Consider the following 14,990-nt stretch of genomic DNA (forward strand, 5'->3'; position numbering starts at 1 on the left):
GCTGCTTCCCAAGCCCCACTCTAGTTCCCATGAAGCTCAATATCTCTAACTTTCAGTGAGGCCTCTGTGTCCTAGAGTAAACCTTGCTTTTCATTTGAACTGACTTGAGCGGGCTGCATGAGATAATCTATCGGAAAGAGCGGTCAGTGGCTGTCATTCATGGAGCCATCAGAGATTGCATATGTCACACAAGTAGGAAAGAATGGGAAGATGGGGAGAGGACAGAAAAGAAGGATATGTGCCAGCCCTGGGGGGGCCTGTAAGATCCAGTTTCTAGTGTTCTCTGATTCTTTCTCACATTAGGTTCTTAGTTTGGAAGATCGGAGGTGGTCCAGAGACTGTATTAGTTAGGACATAGGCTAAGCTGCCATAACAGAGACGCCATCATACAGTGCCTAAAATAAGATGGAGGCTATAGCTTCAATAACTGCCTTAAATAAGATGAAGTTTTTTTTACATATAATACCCCAGGGATGAGCAGCCTGGGCCAACGGGAAGGTCTGTCCTCCTCAGGACCCTCAAGGCCGCTCCATGGTCTCTATTTCCCAGAGACCAGGAAGGAGGAAACAAGGCGAAGACCAGGCCAGGCCATTTCATCTTTAAGGAGATGACTCAAAAGTTGCACACATCGCATTTATTCATGACCCAGTGCCTTGCACTTAGTCGCATGATCACACCTAGCTGCAATATGTTCTTATGGGTACATGTAAGTACCTCGTGGGTACTTATTGCTCACCTAAAACTCAGGAATATCTATTCTACAAAGGCAGGAAAGGGGAATAGATGGATACTGGGGAATAATTAGCCCGTTCCTGCCACAGGCTCCTTTAAACTGAGCCGATAGTTCAAAGGTTGGTTTAGGCCAGGGGTCGGCAAACTTTTGAGACGGAAGAGCCAATCCTGTCCCTGAGGATTATTTGAGATCCATGAACAGATGAAGTCACCATTATGTGACTAATATCCTTTAAAAATTTTATAAATGAAACTATGATAATTTTATTTTTATTTTCAATTTTACTTGAGAGCCACATGTATGTACCCAAAGAGCCGCATGTGGCTCGCGAGCCGCAGTTTGCCGACCCCTGGTTTTGGCGAATAGCATGTCCTATAGGTTTTTTGCACTGAAACTATCAGACCACAGTCATTTATCCGAGGGTCATTAATTCACACAGCCTGAGAGAGAACACTCAGTGTGCTTTGCTTCCTTGGGCTGTTTCAAACAAAACAGACCTGGGCTGGAACGCTCTGCGGTGCCAGCAGGGGAAACCAAGGCACACATCCAGCAGGGGCGTCTCCTCTCTGTCTCTGAGTGTCTAGTTGAAGAGGTGCTTCACCTATTTATTTCTTCTTTTATGGACCCATTTACTGTAAACCTGTTGTGACCCTTTGCGGAGCCAAGCGTTTACCTTGATTTTGGAGTTGGATCAGGGCGATAGTTATTCTTTTGATGACAGAAACCTGACTTAGATGTTGCTTCTTCTACAGAAGTCAGTGGTCCTCAGATTTGGGTCACTTTGCATCTGAAGGAAACCTCTAAGGACAGATGCTTTCTCCTCATTAGCTGATGTGTTAGGCCGTGTTTCTCACGTGGCTCATAACCTTTTATAGATTTTTTTCCTCCAACTCTTTCGGTCAACCAGTGCCTGCCTGCTTCCCTTCTGGAAATAAGCCGCGTATTTGGGGACAGTGATTATGGTGCCTCCCTCACCCCTGTCCTATCCACAGCCCAACTGTTTCTCTCTGTCTTTCTCCCAACCTCGGTGTGGCAGTTTTACAGTACGTCCACAAATTCTCTGGCTTTCTTCTCATCAAGGAAGAGAACCTGTGTTCCTTCCTTTGGAAACCGGGCCAGCTTTTGTGACTATTTTGACTAATAGAGTATGGCAGAAGTGATGCTATGGGACTACTATGACTAGGATGTAAATGGCTATGCGACTTCCTCCTTGCTCCTGAAACATTCCCTCTTGAAAGTTTCAGCCGCCATGTAAACAGTTCAACTGCCCTCAGACCACTATATTGTAAGGTAGCCCGAATTAGTCTGCACAGAGACCTTGGAGAGGCCCATGAAGAGAGAGCGAGGTGCCTGGGCAGCCCCTGGCTGCTTCAGCCACTGTCTGATTGCAACAATATGTGCGACCCAGAGCCAGAACTGCCGCTCCTTTCTTGAAATCCTGAAGCACAGTAACTGTGAGAGATAATAAAATGTTGCCGCTTTGAGCCATTAAATTGGGGGATGGTTTGCTATGCAGTAGTAGCTAATGGGAACCTCAGCCAATCAAAAAGCATCTCTCTGCACCATTAATCTGCTCCTCGAGGTAGAGACGCTGATTGGCTCAAACCCTTCACTGGACCCCTGTGTTTCCCAAGAGGGCTTTCATGTGCCCTTGTGTTCCTGAGCTCTCTCAAAGATGGAGTTGCACACATAGGCCAGAAAGGCGGCCGATCCCCAGACTCTGCTATGTCATGTCTCGGTGACACAGAGCTATTCCTGGTCACCCATCCGTCACATCCCCCAGATGACGCCCCCTCCTTCGTCACCTCAAGCATAATCCTCTGAGACTGTGTGAGGTGCTTCTGATAAAAGCTGAGCCTGAGTTCCTGACTTGCCACTTCCTCAGCATCAGACAGGAACCTGGGGGAGTTTTGTTTTCTCTGCCAGTCCTTTGCTACACTCGGAGGACACAGCGGAGACGGTTAAATGTGAGAATGTTTTAAAATCCCATCAGGCTTGGGGTATAAATTGTAGGAGCAGGCTGATTTCCAAGGCTTCTCCATCCCCTTAGCAACTGTATCAGCCATGTCCGTGATAGAACGCACTAAGAGCCCAGACTTTGCATCGAGTCAGTTCATACATAGCTCTGTTACTTTGGGAAAGTTACTTCACCTCCCTGAGCCTCTTCAGCACCAAGGACTGCCTTCAGGATTGCTGGAAGGAAAAGTGAAAGAAGGCTGCAGAGCCCTTAGCTCAGAGCAGGTACCCCTGAGCGTGGGTCCCATTCCCCGTGCGTCAGCAGTCCCTCCATAAAACCAGCAACCACTGTAGCTATGAGTCTGAGCCTTTTCATCTTTGGAGAGACACCAAATGTAAAAGAATCAGGTGTGCTCTCCAAAGTACTCTGTCTCTGACAGCTAACAAGGTTTTTCTCCTTCCTGCCTACCAGCAAGGAGCCAGGCCCCAGGCTTGGTTCCATCTGGCATCTTGCTTCCTGGCCTGAAAAAAAAAAAAAAAAGAGGAAATAACATGGAACGTTCCAGAATATGAATGTTCAGCTATGGGTGGGGGCGGAGCGGAGCCTTCCACCAGCTAGGTGGGGATGGGGGATATTCAGGAGAAGCTCCTGTTGTCTCAGGTGTCTCAATAATAACTTCCCCTGTTATGTTCTTAGATAAACTGTCTTATTGGTAAATAACAGGTGAATCTCGTTCAGCAAGTATCACTGAGTGTTAGCCGCTTGGGATGCATCTATGCATAAGAGAGGCCCCTATGTTTTGTCGTTCTCTCCATTTCTAAGGAACGGCATCAGTTTAAAAGCCGTGTGTAAATCTTGATTAGTCTGGAGGAAATTACTTTGGTTATTTATCAAGAAGAACCAGAGACTTGCCTTCCAATTGCAAGGGAAACCTTTTAGAGTGAAAGTTGTCAGGTAGAATCTGGAAGAAAAAGGAGGAAAATCTCTCTGGTGTGACTGATCATTCACTCCAGACAATCATACTTGGAGACATTTGGAAAAGACAAGTTGCCTCAGACTTAATTTATAGTGTGTTTTCTATTAGAATTGCAAAATTCACACAGTCACAGAGGGTGTTAAAATATGGCTTCACGTCATATTTAATACATGCTATATTTAAAACCGGGATGTGAACTGAAATGTGAAGCAAAAACTGGAAGGAACTATCCTAATTTGCTGGATTCTGAACTAATCTTGGTTCTGCTGTTGTCTTGTTTGTTTTTGTTTGTTTGTTTGTTTCCATCCCTGTTCCTCATTGTTTTTCATTAAAAGTATTTTGAAATAGAACGAAACCATGGATTTTCAAAAATTGGTCGGTTAGAATGACCCTGACGCCTCGCAGCTCCCCAACTGAGCTGGGACTGAACCATCAGTTGCCTGAGTCCCTGGCTCCCTGCTGTGTCTGACAGGGTGACAGGAGGCATGACGGTCGCGGCCGCCGCACCGGTGTCCATGTGGGCTCTGCCAATTCAAGGGCAGTGTCGGCGTTAGTGGAAGTGCCTTAGATGGTGGCTGTTCCCTGCTTGGTTGACCCGTCCACTCTCAATCTGGTAGTAAAATTCAGATGATTCTGTAAGATGTTTATATCCTCTGTGGAAAGATCTGGAAAATGGAATCAAAGTTCTCTGGAGACAAGTTATTAAAGAGGAAGGCAATATGGCCAGTGTCAAGGACTGTTTGGAGCTAGAAGAGTTACCTTAGTGTCTAGTTACAGTGCTACTTACCCTGCGGTGGTTGAGAAATACTGGGGAGAGAGAGGGCACTGGGAAATGTTGATGATGAGTTTCAAAGTGATGGAGCAGGGGGTGGAGGCATGAAGGGCATGGAGTGGATGGGGTCAGGGAAATTTAATGCCCTTCATCATAGGGTACAGCCTCACAAAGCAAAGAATTGTGTGTCTTCCCCACCCCCCACTCCGGAAATACCAGTAGTACTCTGCTTGAGAAACTTTAGACCAACTCTTTCATTTTATAAAGAGAAAATGAAAAGGGAGACCCAGAGAAGTGATGTGATTCATCCAAGGTCGCACAACTTGGAAATGGCAAGACTGGACAGGAACTAAACTCCATAGACCCTAAAACTCAGGTCTTCTCGCATTATGCGCCTTGTTAAAGGGGCAAAAAGAACTTAACAGAATTATAAGGGGGAAATTTTGCATGGTATTATAAGTGGTATTGTCACATTACACATTGTGCCGTTTGACACATATAAATCTTCAAGCAACAGAAGCAAAAAAATAAGAGTATGTGTCTGGAATAACTCATTTTCTGCCAATTGGAAGCTCTAAATTGAACCCTATATTCAATTTGGCAGACCTGAACACCACACCAGGAGGTGTCAGTCACAAGTATATTTGTTGGCTTGTTTGTTTTTTAACAGCTTTACCATTTAAGTTACATGCCGTACAAGCCACCCACTTAAAGTGCACAACTCAGTGCTTTGTAGTATAGCCACAAAGTTGGACCCCTATCTAATTTTAGAGCATTTTCATCACTTCAAAAAGAAACCCTGTACCCACTAATCCTGTGCATCCCTCCCTCCACCCTACTTTCTGTCTCTATAGATTCGCCTATTCTAGACATTTCATACAAATAGAATCCTATAATACGTGCTCTTTTGTGACTGGTTTGTTTCACTTTGCATAATGTCGTCAAGATTCATCTAAGTTGTTGCATGTGTCAGTACTTCATTTCTTTTTATTGTCAAATAATAGTCTATTATATAGATATGCCATATTTTATTTACCTCTGCATCAGCTGTTAGACATCTGGGTTATTTTTAATTTGGGTCTCTTATAAATAATGCTGCTGTGAACATTTGTGTATAAGTTTTATACGGACCTATCTTTTCATTTCTCTTGGGTATATACCTAGGAGTGGAATTGCTGGGTCATATGGTGAAACCCTATGTTTAATTATTTGATTAACTGCCAGACAGTTTTCCGAAGTGGCTGTACATTTTACATTCCCACCAGCAGGGTTCTGATTTCTCCACATCCTCACCAACACTTGTTATTGTCTGTGTTGGGTTTTGTTTTTTTTTAATATTATTATTATAGCCATCTTTGTGGTGTGAAATAGTACCATATTGTGGTTGTGACTTGTGTTTTCCTAATGACCAATGATGTTGAACATCTTTTCATATACTAATTGGCCATTTGTATATCTTTGGAGAAATATCTTTTCAAATCCTTTGCCCTTTTTAAATTTGAGTTATTTGTCTTTTTATTGTTGGGCTGTAAGGGTTTTTACATATTCTGCAACAAGTCCCTTATCACATGATTTGTGAATATTATCTCCCCTTCTCTGAGCTGCCTTCTCACTTTCTTGAGGGTATCATTTACAACATAGAAGTTTTTTCATTTTGATAAGTCCAATTCGTCTATTTTTTTCTTTTGTTGTTTGTGCTTTCGCTATCCTATCTAATCATTGCCTAAGATTACTGCTGTGTTTTTTCCAAAGAGTTTTATAGTTTTGCCTCTTCCATTGAGGTCTATGATGCATTTTGAGTGCATTTTTATTGATGGTGTGAGTTAGGAGTTCACCTTCATTGCATGTGGATATCCAGCTATCCCAGCTACTTTTGTGGAAAAGGCTATTCTTTCCCCACTAAATTGTCTTGGCATCCTTGTCTGCTTTGTTTTAAAAAAAATATACTATCTATTGTGGACTCCCTCAGCTATATTTCTAGTTTGGGAACAAGTTCACACTCCTTGCCTTCTAGGGATTTATATTCTGTTAGGAGGAGCCGAGAAACAAACGTGAAAGAAGACAGACTGTGTGATGATACGTATAGCAAACATTTACTAAAATGTGGTCAGATCCCTTTCTCACTGGATGGTTTCATAATACCATGTACCTCTCCTTCATAAATCCAGGGGCCATTTCCTTCACTGGAATAATGATATATTTTACTCCACAGGCAGTGCTAGTTGTGGCAGGACTTATAGTAAGTGGAAACTGTCATTTGAGTGTTCACTGTGTGCCTCTCTGAGTACTTTATACATATCATTCATTTACACCTTGCAAGAACCCCATGAAGCAGTAACTGTTATCCACAATTTATCAGTGAATAAAACAAGGCCCAGAGGGCTTAGTTCATCTGCTCTGGGTCACTCAGCTAATAGGTGAAGGGGTGGGATTTGAACCCAGCAACCAGGCATCAGACACCAGTCCACATTTTCAACATCTTAACAGTGAAGCTGAACTGCCTCTGTCTTTCACTGTTCTGTCCTCAGTACCCAGCACATAGCTGCCACTCGGTAATCATTTTTTGAATACACAGTTGGATGAAATGAATAAATGACTAAAGGAATGAACCAGAGAGAACAGCAGTGGCCAAGGAAGGAGGATTGATATGTGGGAAAAAATTAAGAGGGATGAAACTCACAGAGTTTGCCTAAATGAGAGTGATGAGTGAAGCCAGAAGGCGCCCTGGGGGACAGGAACTGTTTCATGGGGTGGTAAAGGGGAGCAAGAGGGGTGAAGGGCGCTGGAGTGCAAGGTCCAGGCTGGAGTATAAGTGAGAACCACACACTTCCAATGCAGCCTATGGAACAGTCTGAGTAAGAAGAGTATGGAAATGCCATCAAGTCAGCACAGACGCCCAGCGCGCCCAACCTCCTCATTTAAAGTGTGCTGGCCGGGAGAGCCTGTGCACTGTGGGGTGCAGGGCAGACTAGGGGACACTCACCTGGGATCCAGCAAGATGGCGATGGTTCTGAGAAGATGGTGCAGCAGGTGTATCCAGTTGTTATCGTTCTGGCAAAATCTTATCATGGAAGTCAGGGGAAGCGGTATCTCAGAAGAGAGGCATTCACAGAAGTGTGCAGGCAGGGAGAGCAGGCTTTTGCAAATGATGAATGCTTGATGGGCTGGCTGTCTGAGATGATGATGCCACGAATTTTTAGCCCCTTTGCTTCTCTCATAGTATATAAGCCAAAAGGTTGCCTCCAGCATGGAGGGGCGAGGCTGTGCCACTGTGAGAGCATGGGAAAGGCCATGAGACCATCTTCCTTGCAAATACAGTGCCTACCACCTGTAACAATCGCTAATATTACTGCATACTCGTGGCGCGCCAGGCACCGGTCATTACCATTTATACACATAGCGGAAACAGCTGAGAAGGTTTCTTCTATTACGGTGACCCCTGTTTCCCAGGGGAGGGAATGAGGTTAGGGAGATTATGGGACTTGCATAAAGTCATCATGATGGTTGACTTTATGTGTCTCTTTGGCTGGGCTAAAGGATGACCAGGGAGCTGGTAAAATATTTCCGGGTGTGTCTGTGAGGGTGTTTCCAGAAGAGATTACTGTAGTCGGTAGACTGAATAAAGCAGGTAGTCCTTTCCGGTGTGGGTGGGCCTCATCCAGTCCTTTCAGGACAAAAAGTTGGGAGGAAAGGGGTCAAACTCACTCTCTTTGCTTAGCTGGAACGTCCGTCTTCTCCACTCTCGGACTTGGGGACATCGGTGCTCCTGGTCCTTAGGTCTTCAGACTCAGAGCCTCACACCACTGGCTCCCCTGGTTCTCAGGCATCTGGGTTTGGGCTGGAACCACCAGCTTCCCTCGGCCTGCAGCCTGCAGAGGGCATACCATGGGGCTTGTCAGCCTCCATCATCACCTGAGCCAATCACTCATAGCAAATTATCTGTCTGTCTGTCTGTCTGTCCATCCATCCATCCATCCTATTAACTCTGTTCCTCTGGAGCACCCTGACTACAGTCATCCAGGAAATGACAGACCCAGACTCTGAACCCACACTTTTGTGACCTCAGAGCTGAAGCTCTTAACTACTACATTCTAAAGACGCCATCCCTAACCCTAGGATCTTACAGTTCAGTTTGGGTGACCGAGTGAACAAACAGAAAACAAGTAAGAGCTGTGCCGTGTGCCCAAGAGCAAGCGAGGGGGTCTAGATGAACAGCTTGGAGATGCCATCCAAGATGGTGCTGTGGTCTAGGAAGTGGAGGTTCAGTGTGGGAGAAAATGGAAAGGGCTTGTTGGTCTGCCATCTGAGGGTCAAGGCCTGATGAAGTCACCTTTCCAAGACTCAGTTTTCTCCTCTGCAAAATGGGGACAAGACCCATATCATTAATTGTGCCTACCAAATGAAAGAATGTTGGTAGAGAGCTTAGTGTAGGGTGTGGCACTTAGGAAGCACTCAGTAGATAGAAGCTGCTATTATTCATTGTCGCTGTGGTTATTGCTATTATTAAGCAGGCACTATCTTCTGTGCTGGGTGACCAAGAGGAATGAGACCTAGCCCCAGCCTCTGAGGAGCTTAGAGTCTACCGAAGGAGATAACCATGAGAACAGATCAATCCCACATTGCTCGCTTACTTTTCTGGGCACTCCCCACTCCAACAGATATTGTCAAATGAGTAAGCCATCAGTGAGTATTTTTAATGTAATGCAATACATGCAACATGAGGAGAGTATCCTGTCTGTGGTTTGGTAGGCCAGGCTTGGCCCTGGTCTGCAAATTGGGTTCAGGTTTGTCCTACCTGTTTCTCTTTTTTTTTTTTTCTGGGAGAAATGAGCTACCCAGGACATGTTTTTCTCCTGGCAGTGTCAGAAGTGCCAAAGCCCATGCCCATCGCACAAGCATATTTTAAGCCTCTGCCCGTGGCTCATGCTGTGGTCCCGTTGGCCAGAGCAAGCCACCTGGCCAACCCCAAGGTCAGTGGGGCAGGAAATATATACCTCTCGTGAGAGTAAGTGCAGGGTTGCATGGCCAAGGGCATGGATGCAGGCAAGGTGAAGAACTGGGAAGAGCGATGTATTTCACATTGAGTTTGGAGGGTGAGTAGGCTCTAGCCACAAACGTCTGCCCTGGGCCTGGCAAATGTCTTATTTTCCAGGAGACTTGCCCACCCCCTGACTTCTGTGCCAACCACCCAAACCCCTGAAGGCCTGGGCTGCGGTCACAGAGCCAAATTCTGGCTCCAGCCAGTACTGCCTTTTATTGAATCTGCCTCTGACTCATTATTTACATAGACTGTAAAATAAAGCTTAACTCAAAATTACCGTAAGTCAGCGCATCGGAGTGAAGCTGGCAGCTGGACCTTAACAGTTGAAAGCACACTAAATGAAAGGAGGCGGGAGTAAAAAGAAGGGCTACAAATAAAATGTCAGGGGATGCTTAATGATATAAAGGTTATGCGTCTGCCTGCATAATTGTCTAAAGTGGCTGATGGCAACAGCTGGCAGAGGGAGCCAAGCCTCAGTTCCATGTATGTGTTTATCTGGTGCCTGCCACTCTAAAGGCTACAAGCAGTATTGATCGCAGATTCATTTTGCCTCATTGCCTTCCCTTTTTTGGCTCTACCCTAACCACTCCTTAGTCCGCCAATAAAATAGGAGACCTATTTATTAATACATGTGAAAACTTGGGAGTTTGGTGAGGCAGAGCCCACCAAATAACACAGAAATGTTCTTATTATGTGCCCAACAGTAGCCTAGGTGTTTTTACATGTACAAGTGACTATTCTAATACAGCAATCATAGAAGGTAGGTATTATTATTATTATTATTATTATTATTATTATTATGCCTGTTTTGCAGATGAGGACACTTAGGACCAGAGAGGTTAAGTAACTAGGGAAAAGTCACACAGCTTGGGGCAGCCTGAAGATTCATTTAACCATGGTCGTCCTTATTGGGCTCTCAAGGTGGGACTTTGGGGGTGCTTCCACCCTATTTGGAGGGAAATCCAAACTCTTTATCAAAGACTACAGCACCTTGTATGTTCTAGCTCCCGACTGGTCTCTATCCATATCTTCTCCCAATTTATTCTTGTCCACCTGTCCCTAGCCACACTGGTCTCCTTTCCATTTCTTAGACATGCCAGGCTCTTTCCTGTCTAAGGGCCTTTGCAGGTGCTGTTCCCTCCACCTAGAACTGCACCCCTGCAAAGATCACAGCTTCCCTGGTAGCTCCCTGTAAGCAAGCCATCCTCCCCTCACCCTTGATAGTCTTCATCACGGTGTCCTGTATGTTTCTTCCTGAGAAGTTTTTAGATTTCTTTATCAGTTATTGTAGGTCCCCCCCTCTGGCCTTTACAGTCCATGTAAGCAAGGGTTTTACTTGTTTATTCACCTGTGTGTACCCAAACCCTGGAAAACAGGGTTTTCCCTGAAGTGGGATGCTTCAGACCATGGCCTCTGGAAGCAACTGCCTGGGTTCAAATCCCAGCCCCTCCAGTTACTGTAGATGGTGGGACCTTAGGCGGATGACTGCATCTTTCTGTCCTCTGTTTCTCCGTCTGTAAAATGGGGTAATGGTGGGGTTGTTATGTATGAGGAAATAAAGCAGTACCTTAAAGTGCTTAGTATGGTGCCAGATACACAGTAAGCACTGAGTAAATGTTAACTGCTATTATTATTATTATTATTATTATTAGCACGTTAGGTAGCCAAATGGTTGTGGATGGATGAATGAATGTAGAGGGGGAAACAGAGGCCCCCGTCGGTGACCAACCCAGCAGTCTCCTTGCCCCTCGTGGCTCAGTGAGATGCCCAGCACAGCGATTATAGGCTATTCTCATGTCCTGTGATGCTCTCCACGACCCAGCAGCCAGCTGTCCAAACCCATTCCCGCTGTTTAGGTTTGGGGGGGTCTTCCCTTTGCGCAAAGTTCTGTAAATCCTTTTGGTAGAGTTAGGCAGGTGATTTTGTTGGTGGACAATGATATTGTCCTGCTCATGCTGTGGGCAAGATGATTCCACGCCAAGTGGGCGGTGTGGCTGGTGGGCTCTGTGGTCCTATTTCCCCCCCTCCAACACTCCCCCCACACACACAATCCAGTGTATTATGCAAGGCCACCCCACCCCCTTGGAAGGTAACTGACAGCAAAAGCTGTCAGATTGTCCTGGAGCCCAACAGGGACAAACGAGGCCACTTTGGAGCTGCTGTGGAACAGGTTAGACTGTGCATGTGATCAGTGCATGTGATGCACCTCCTCAACCTCCATTTACAGTCTAGCTTGAAGGGTCTAGTTGTGTTTGCAGCTCTCCTCTTTGCCCTGTGATCCTAAGATGTGAGCAGGCTCCCAGTGGGAAGCGTTAGCACTCTCCACTGCACTGCGCTCCTTTCTGCTCCCTTCTGTTGGCCTCTGCGCCTGCTCCTCCCACCCACCTCCGCTGGCTTCTCAGGGACATGGCACCGTGCCTCAGTTCCTTGGTTGGCGGCTCGCTGTGGGCCTGCTCTTCTTGACATCCTTTGCCATCTGCAGTCTCAGTTCCTAAATCAAGGTTCTCACCTGCTGAGAGCAGGTTTCCGTTCTCCCAGTATAACCTCTCATCCTACCCAAAATGCTCAGCTCTCTTATTAAACGGAGTAAGCAAGTTATCGCAGAGACCCCTGCTAGCCTCATTTCAACCACACCCAGCTTTCAGAGAAGTTTGGGGAGCCTGGCCCTTGAAATGGTCAGAGCGGGAGGCTGGTCCCCAAAGGAAGCCAGCTGACTGTTGGCTGTGGCTTTGGGGTAAGAAGTCTTGTGCTTGGGTCAGCCACTGGGGCCGTCAGCCTCATTCGGGTTTTCCAGCGGCAGTTGGTTCACATATCCAATACCGGATGCTGGGTGGTCCGAGTTGCCCTTTGGTTTTCAGTCTCTGGGAACTCCAGCATCCCTGGTGTGATGTGGCATGTCTGTGACTTTAATTTCCTTTCTAGTTTCTGTTGGAACAAAGAAAGAACTCTGTAGTTACAAGCTGCAGAGGACCAATGCTGTACGATCAGTGGGTGTCTTGAATGGCTAAGTAATTTGAACATGCGTAACCACCCAATGTGAAACCCACCGCCCAGCGAGTGGACCCTATGAGTTTAATAGTGCAGGACCAGCCTGGAGGAAAAGTGACGGAATGTGAGCAGTGGTCCCCTCTGGGGGTGGATCACTGGGGACTTTCATGTCTACTGTTAGGCATTTTCCATTTCTTTACACTGAGCACATGATTTTCATGTTTTGAAAGCAAGATATACACATTAAAAAATAAATTAACACCTAGGCTCCTGAACACTTGATGTTCTGTTCTTAATAAGCAACACTGGGAAAAAGACTGTTAGAAGCTAAATATACAGGCTTCAAAGACTGTATACTTTTTACTTATGTTAAGCAAATATTAATATAATAAAATTACACATTTGCATTGGAGTTGGGGATTGGTTGAATGGGGGTTTGAAAGTGTATTAGTTATGAATAGTTTACTGTGAAAGTTAGAATCAGAAAATAAGACAGTACTAAAAAGGAAGGGGTTTTCACACTTATATTTTTGAACTTCTATAGTAGGCACTGTTTAACCCCAGGCTGGTTCCTGAATCTCTCTGTGCTTTAGTTTTCCCATCTGTAAAATGGTGTAAAATAGTACCAGCCCATGAGGTTATTCTTAGAATGAAACGAAGGAATGCCTGTGAAACTCCTAGAACAGGACAGGGACATAGCAATTACCTAACCAATACCTGTTTGCCACTGCTGGGTGAGTGACTCTTGTGACACTTAGGCTTTTGGTTACAGTGTGTGCCTTCATCTCAGAAGTAGCAACAGCGGTAAAGTTACAACAGTAAATTAGGGAACATGAATAGAGTTCCAAACACGCCTGAGCCATTAGTGCTCAGTGTTTTGTTTAGATCATTTCATTTGCTTCTCATATCGAATTTGTGCCATTTGTTTTGTTACTATCTTCACATTGTAGATTAGGATGCAGGGGCTCAGAGAGGTTACGTAGCCTGCCCAGGATCACACAGCTTGTAAGATACGACCCTGGCTCCAAAGCTCATGCTCTGAATCACTATGCTCCATTACCTTGTCTTCTGTTTTGTGTTCTCCTGCAGTGCCCAAGATAGGCAGTCGCCTTTGCTGTCCCCGGCATTCCTTCTGCGGGTCAGAGGTCCTCTGATTGAGGTGTTTTAATGCCTTTCCAAGGGGATATGCTGGGAACTTCTCCAGCTGTGTCCCCAAAGCAGAGATTCAGCCACCTCATGGTGGATATACGTTGGGAGAGGCAGGGGCCACCCCACACCCACTGCTCTGAGGCATCAAAGCGCAAGAGGCTTATAACTCAAATGCTGCATATGGATGGCAGAGGGTTTTCAGAAATGTAAAGCAATTATATGGCTTGCAATTAAATTCAGAATGGGAATTGGGAATTGAATAATGTCTTGTTTGTAGTACAGTGTCCAGGCAAAAAGCTCAATAGCCACTGTATGAATACCCAACCCACAGGGATAGGGCCCAGTGAAAGGGGGCTCCTCTGCCTCGTGTTCGCTGGAGAATGTCGGCCCATCTCACATTTAACAGTGACTCACTCTGCCTAGCTCTGTGCTGGGTGCTTCAATAAAAGATCCCTCAACTGTCAAGTGCATGGCTGCTCTCTCAGGGCCCTCAGATAGAGATGTCAGAGAGCTCTAATAAAGGGCCATAGAAGCCTGTGAGCACGGAAATTGGACTTGATCCCAGAGCAGGAACCCAAAGGGCAGAGATACGATCAGATAGGCTCTTAGAAAGCCACTCTGTTTGCAGTGATGGAGGCAATGCCGCCTTACCCAGATGAAGCCAAAATGACCCGCAGAGCTGTGACAAGCGGGCACCAGTTTGATCCTCGCAGTCAGGGATACCCTTGAGCCCAGCCTGTGACATACCCAAGGTTCCTCTTTAGGTCCCACCAGCTCCCCTATCATTCTCTATGTTGCAGCCCCAGTCTGAGTGCCTGCTCAGTGCCAGCCATGCTGCTAGGTCCTTCACACAGATTAACCCATGTGATCTGCACAGCAGCTGGTTCGGGAGCCGTTATTCTCATCCCGACTTGGCAGGGGTGAAAACCAAGTTTCAGAGACTCTCACAGGCTCGCTCTTCTAGAAGGTCAGAGCTGAGTCCGAGTCTGGTGCCCACGACCTCTTTCCCTTTTGTGGCCTGGCTCTTCCACTCGCGGTATTCCAGGCGCCTCACCCTGCCCTGCTGGCCACCGGCTTCTACATGGTGCCCACCGGGCCTGGCCCCTCTCAGGATGCACTCACCTGACACCCTCTGCAGTCTAAACGGAGCCTTGCAGGTCTCAGCTCGCTGGAATGGTGGATAAACAAGGGAGAGGCTCTTTCTACTTTAGCATTAAGGACCTTAGGAGGCTTTCTGAGCAATTCCCAACTCCCAGCTAACCACCACCATCACAATCACCTCCACCATCACCACCATCACAATCACAATCACAATCATCACCACCACCATCACCATCACAGTCACCACCACCACCACCATCACCACCACCATCA

At 46.2% G+C, this 14,990-nt stretch overlaps 1 protein-coding gene across 1 annotated transcript in view; it reads left to right on the plus strand.

Moving 5' to 3' along the window:
- LDLRAD3 (low density lipoprotein receptor class A domain containing 3) overlaps positions 1–14,990 on the plus strand; it is a gene marked incomplete at its 5' end in the record, with an annotated part of 117,164 nt that overhangs the window by 21,703 nt on the left and 80,471 nt on the right. The window lies entirely within an intron of this gene.

Source organism: Hipposideros armiger, unplaced genomic scaffold (genome assembly GCF_001890085.2).
Source record: "Hipposideros armiger isolate ML-2016 unplaced genomic scaffold, ASM189008v1 scaffold_44, whole genome shotgun sequence".
NCBI classification, from domain to species: domain Eukaryota; kingdom Metazoa; phylum Chordata; class Mammalia; order Chiroptera; family Hipposideridae; genus Hipposideros; species Hipposideros armiger.